Source organism: Capra hircus, unplaced genomic scaffold (assembly GCF_001704415.2).
Source record: "Capra hircus breed San Clemente unplaced genomic scaffold, ASM170441v1, whole genome shotgun sequence".
Taxonomy (NCBI): domain Eukaryota; kingdom Metazoa; phylum Chordata; class Mammalia; order Artiodactyla; family Bovidae; genus Capra; species Capra hircus.
This window is the reverse complement of record NW_017203489.1, coordinates 254-6,005: the sequence shown is the minus strand read 5'-3', so window position 1 is coordinate 6,005 and position 5,752 is coordinate 254. Positions and strand designations below refer to the sequence as shown.

Sequence of the window (5,752 nt, the reverse complement as noted above, 5' to 3'; positions counted from 1 at the left end):
GCCGGGAGCCCCGCCCACGAGCACCGCCCCGGCGACCCCGCCCCCACGAGCCGCCCGCGACCCACAGCCCACGACCCCGGTCACGAGCCGCCCCCCTACGAGCCCACCCCAGCGACCCCCACCACGAGCCCGCCCGGGCGACCCCGCGCCCGAGCGACCGCGCCCACGAGTCCGCCCCAGCGACCCCGCCACCCACGAGCCGGCCCCAAGCGCGCCGCCCCCACGAGGCCCACCCGGCAGACTGAACCGCCCCAGCGACCCCACCCCTCTCATGAGCACCATCCCCCCAGTGAGCCCGGCCCTCAAGGCGACCCCGCTCCACGGAGCCCAGCCTTCGGGCGACCCCACCCCCTATGGGACCCTACATGTAAACCCTGGCTCCTCCTGACCCTGCGTGCTCCCTGTTGGTGGCCGCCCGCCCGGCCCCGCGGGCCCCCGCCCACGCCCACCCCCGCCCCGCCCCGCCCGCACCCCCGCCCCGCCCACGCCCCGCCCGCCCGCCCCGCCCCGCCCCGCCCCGCCCCGCCCCCACCTTGTGCTGCCGCAGGAGGAAGGGCAGCAGCATGAGCAGGCCCCGTCGTGGACGATCCACCAAACGTCGATGTGCCCGCCCGCTCAGGCGCTGCTGGTTTGCGGGAACAGGTCCACGTTCTTAGCCACCAGCAGGGCCTGCTGCGCGGCCGTGGCAATCACGCACGGTGTCTGCAGGGAGGGGCGGTCACGGGTCACGCCGGGGCCGCTGGGAGCAGCCGGTGGGGTGGCTGGGGTCCCCGGGCAGCCCTCGGGGGCAGGGGCCTCAGGCCCACCACCCTGCGGCTGAGGCGGCCAGCCTGGATCCTCCCCCCACCGCCCCACCCCCACCCCGACCCCCGGGAACCGCGAGCCCCTCTCCGAGCGGGGCGGGGGCCGTGGACCACCAACGAAGTTCCTCCAGGAGGAGGGGTTGTCCTCCTGCTTCCAGGCCCGGGCCAGCCACAAGCACCGTGTTGTGCTTCATGGCCCGAGGCGGCCGACTGGATGAGGTGCGACGTGCCGTCCCGCAGGCTGGACGACACCACCAGCTGCAGAAACCCTTGGTCTTCTCGGCGCTCATCAGGGCCGGATGTTCTGCAACACGGGTGGGCGGGTGGCAGTCAGCAGGGGGCTGGGGTACCCTGTCACCCCACCCGGGCGCCAGGCAGCTTCCACACAAACGTCACAGCCTCATAGGCGGATGCTGGAGCCGAGCAGCTGGAGCCCAGGTCAGAGCTGAGCACACTCAGGGCTGGCTGTGTACACGTGAGCACGTGCGTGCACGTACCCATGGAGCACGAGGGCGAAGGTCATCACTGGGACCGTGCGGTCACATCCCACCCACCCCGGCACGACACCCTGCCCCGGCTCCTGCTTCCTGGGGCCAGGCCAGGATGCGTGGGCCCAACGGCTCCTCCTGGAAGCCTGTGGAGCCGGCGCTTCAGGAGGGAGAGGCCAGCCCCTGGACAACACACCAGTGCCCGACAGGCAGCTCGATGCCCAGGGAGGCCACACGCAGGACCAAGGGAGGCCTTCTGTCCAGACGGCCCAACCTGCGCTTGCCGGCCACCTCCTGGCCCTGCTGACTGGCCCTTGGGGCCTGGCGTGGGCCCCGCCTGAGCAGCGAGCACGGCCCTGCAAGGGAGGCCTGGACACTGGGCCTCTGGCCTCAGAGCCAAGACAGCCAACCTCACTTGTCCTGAGCCCCTGCTGTGGGCACTTGTGATGGACACCCAGGAAACTCCCACCAACACATCTCCCCTTGGCAGCACACCCCCCCCCTCAACTGCCGACATAAGCGACCACGGTGCAAGGGTCCCAGCAGCTGGGATGTGGCCCGGGGCCGCCTCGGTGCAGCCGCACCGCTGCTTAGGACCCCTGGACACGCGCTCCAGAGACCAGTCCAGGGGCTTGGCCTCCCCGCTCAAGCGGCTCAAAGGCCACACGTTCCAGCTCTGAGACCGATGGTTTTTCCAGATCACGGGCGGGAGTGCGGACCCGTGCTGGGGCTTCGAGGAGCCCCCGTGGGGTTCTGAGCAGCAGCGCTCTGGGCCTCAGACCCGCAGCCCCACGCTGAACCCGAGTGTCCACAGTGAGCCCTCCTGCCCAGGAGACCAGCCTCACCCACACTCCCCCTACACCCGGCTGGCCCTCTGCTCACCGGATCATCTGACGTGGGCCCTCCGTCCCCCCAGAACCAGAAGGGGCCCCCACCCAACAAGGCCGCCACTTCCAAGAATGGGCCGACACACAACGTATCAATTCAGGCCCACAAACACTGCCCAGGCTTCCGCCTGCAAAGCCGCATGGGTGCACCCAGCAGACGCATCCAGCACAGCAAACCTGGGCACCCGAGCACGGCTGCCCGTGGGCCTCACCCGAGGCCCCGCGAGCGCCTCCACCAGCCCCTCCCCTGGGGAACCCACACTGGTCTGAGCTCCACCCTGCCGCACACCTGGGGTGACCCCCAGCAGAGCCTCCCTTCCCCCAGCAGCGCCAGAATCCAACCACCGGCTTGGGACGGGACGGGGCCCTCGAGATAGACATGACGGAGCACCCGAGTGGGGCGTCCCGCCTCCCCGTAAACCACCACGGAGACCCGAACCGCACCCGAGACCCGCCTCCCGTAAACCACCACGGAGACCCGAACCGCACCGAGACCCGCCTCCCGTAAACCACCACGGAGACCCGAACCGCACCCGAGGCCCGCCTCCACGTAAAGCACCACGGAGACCCGAACCGCACCCGAGGCCCGCCTCCACGTAAAGCACCACGGAGACCCGAACCAAACCCGAGACCCGCCTCCCGTAAACCACCACGGAGACCCGAACCGCACCGAGGCCCGCCTCCACGTAAAGCACACGGAGACCCGAACCGCACCCGAGGCCCGCCTCCACGTAAAGCACCACGGAGACCCGAACCGCACCCGAGGCCCGCCTCCACGTAAAGCACCACGGAGACCCGAACTGCACCCGAGACCCGCCTCCCGTAAACCACCACAGAGACCAGGACCCCGCAACACTGCCCGGCCTCGGGCGTCAGGAACCACCCCCACGCCAAGGACGGCGGATTCCACAGAACAGGACTCAGAGCTCATCCGGGAAAGGAACCCTGTGCGGCGTTTGCTGAAACGCCACGAGCGCTCGACCAACTGGGAGAGCAGTGGTTAAAAGCAAAATTGAGCGCGCTGGACAGTATTTCCAGAGTCGTTTGTTTAAAACCAGCAGCCGGGAAGGGCCAGAGGGACACGCGGGTGATACCCTCAGGGCTGGAAGGGGGCCGTGACTCTAGCTGTGCTGGGGCCGTTTCAGGCGGCGCTGAGCTCTGACCCCTCGCCCTTCAGTGCTGGCCAGACGCCCACCTCCCCACCCGTCCCCAGAGACGCTGGGGGCCGAAGGGGCCACGGTCAGAGAGAGAGAAGATGCTCTCTGAGCACAGCAATGCAGCCGGAGGCCACCCCGGCACTATGAGCACAGAGCCGGCCCCCACCGGGGCCCGGGCATCGGGGCTGGGGCGTCTTCACACCAGATGCAGGGGCTCCAGAAGACAGCGCCGACACACGGAGCCGCTCTGCCGGCGAGGACGCCACACGGCGTCCGTACCAGGATCGCCGCCATGACCAGGGTCAAGCCCACGGCCACAGACTGGGGTCCACGCCCAGGATCACAGCCACAAACCCACCGTCTACACCCAGAGCCACAGACGACCCGGGTCCACACCCACGGCCACGGCCTCGACCCCAGTGTCCGCACCCACGGCCCAGGCTCGCCACCGTGATTTCGGCGTCCACACCCACAGCCCATGGCCTCAACCCGGTGTCTGCACCCATGGCCCAGGCTTGCGGCCGTGATTTTGGTGTCCACACCCATGGCCCACGGCCTCGACCCCAGTGTCTGCACCCACAGCCCAGGCTTGCGGCCGTGATTTCTGTGTCGCGCCCAGAGTCATGGCCATGCCACGGCGTCTACACGCACAGCTCACACCAACAGCTGCCACGTCAAACCTCTGGGTCATGATGACCCCAGAGAGAATGGCTGGAGCCCTGCAGACGAGGAAGAGGCCGAGACCTGTCCCCCACAGGCTGCGTCAGAGGCACCAGCCCCCAGGTGGGTCCCCAGGGCTGCCTGTCCCACCGCTGAGGAAGGGGCGGATGCCTCAGGATACACGGGCTGAGACCCTCCGAGAGGCCGGGCCGCTCCAGGCACTCTGGGGGACCTCCGGGCGCAGCCTGGTTTATAAACAGATGGACGCCAGGCAACCCACACGTGGGACAGCAGGCGAGGGCGCCCACGGCGGCCCACAGCCCGCAGCTGGGCAGGGTGAGCAGGGAGGCCGGACAGGGCTCGGGGACTGCTGTCACAGACCCCTCCTGTCTCAGAGAGAGAGGCGTAGCTGGGGAGGAAAGACAGCCGGTGGCGGACCGCCTGGAAATGCCGCTGGCGGGCGTAGGTGACGGGACAGGCCACGCGGGGACAGCCACACGGCGCAGTCACTGTCTGTGAGCCTGAACTGTCCCAAGACAGGGTTTGAGAGTTAGGGAGACCAGGCCACCAGGGCTGCCCCAGACCCAGGGCCGAGGCCACGGCCGCTTCAGCGGAGCGTCCCAGTCGGAGGACGGAGTGCTGGCTGGCCCCGTGGTCCCCTCTGCACGGGCCCTGAAGCAGAGCAGAGGAACTTGAGCCAGTCCCGCCCACTGGGAGTCCTGCCCCGGGGCAGCGCCCAGCCAAGCCCACTGCCTGCCCAAGGCCTCAGGGTGTGCACTCCAAGTCTCAGTTCCCCTCCCTGCTTGTTCAAACTCAGAAACCACACCGCTTGGAGACAAGAACAGAACCAGCACAACCGAGGACGGTGGCGGGCGTGCGGCGGAAACGCTAACAGGGCCGCCGCTTCCCGGACGCTGGGCCGCCCACCTCCTCGGCCTGCTGGGCCTCCGCGTGCTTGTCCAGGAAGGTGCCCTCCAGCACGGAGCCCACGATGGTCAGGCCCTTGCCGGCCTTGAGCTGCGAGGTGAAGGAGAGCAGGCGGGGGTGCTTCACACGCTGCTCCTCGTCCAGGTTCAGCAGGACCAGCACCTGGGGCCTGGGGCGGGGCGGGCGTTACCGCGGCATTGCAGCGCCAGCCTGGGAGAGCCCAGTTCCAGGGGGCAGCCCCTCCCAGGAGTGCGGAGGTGGGCAGGCGCCCCCATCCATGGCGGGGCCCAACTAGCTCGGCTCACCCCTGCACCCGACGCCCCAACCAGAGAGCAGACCCGAGCTGAGTGGCCGGCTGGGTGGTCCCGGCTCCCGGTCCCACAGCCCTGAAGAGTGGGCGCCGCTCCCCTCCGTGAGGCCTGACCTCAGGACAGGGCGGGGGGCCTGCCGAGCGGCGGGCGCGGGCCGGCTCACCTCCAGTTCTTGGTGTGTAGCGGGCCGTGCTCCACGTGGAGCAGGGCGTAGCGGGCGGCGTTCAGCGACAGCCCGCGGATGCCATCTCCCCACTCCTTCTCCGCCTGCAGGGGAGGCGCACGGGGCTGAGGCCCGGCCCCAGCCCACCCGGGTGGGCCCGCAGGCAGCCAGCGGGGGCCGTGGGGGCCTCTCGGTGCCTCTGTGACAAATGGGGGGCTTCCGGGCTGGCAGGAACGGGGCAGCAGGACGAGGGCGACCTGTGCAGAATGGGGTGGGGGGTGCAGGAGGGCAAGGCCCCAGACCCTCCCTCCACGCTTGGAAGAGCTGGACGGGGCCTTCAGGCTGCGCCCTGGAGG

At 69.8% G+C, this 5,752-nt stretch overlaps 1 long non-coding RNA gene across 1 annotated transcript; it reads right to left on the bottom strand.

The window, feature by feature from the left end:
* Positions 1–4,642: 4,642 nt before the first annotated feature.
* LOC108635089 lies at positions 4,643–5,501 on the bottom strand. The gene is made up of 3 exons (XR_001917745.1): positions 5,397–5,501; positions 4,923–5,091; positions 4,643–4,667 (listed from the first exon to the last, which is right to left on the bottom strand). It is a non-coding gene; the product is annotated as an uncharacterized LOC108635089 (long non-coding RNA).
* Positions 5,502–5,752: the final 251 nt, after the last annotated feature.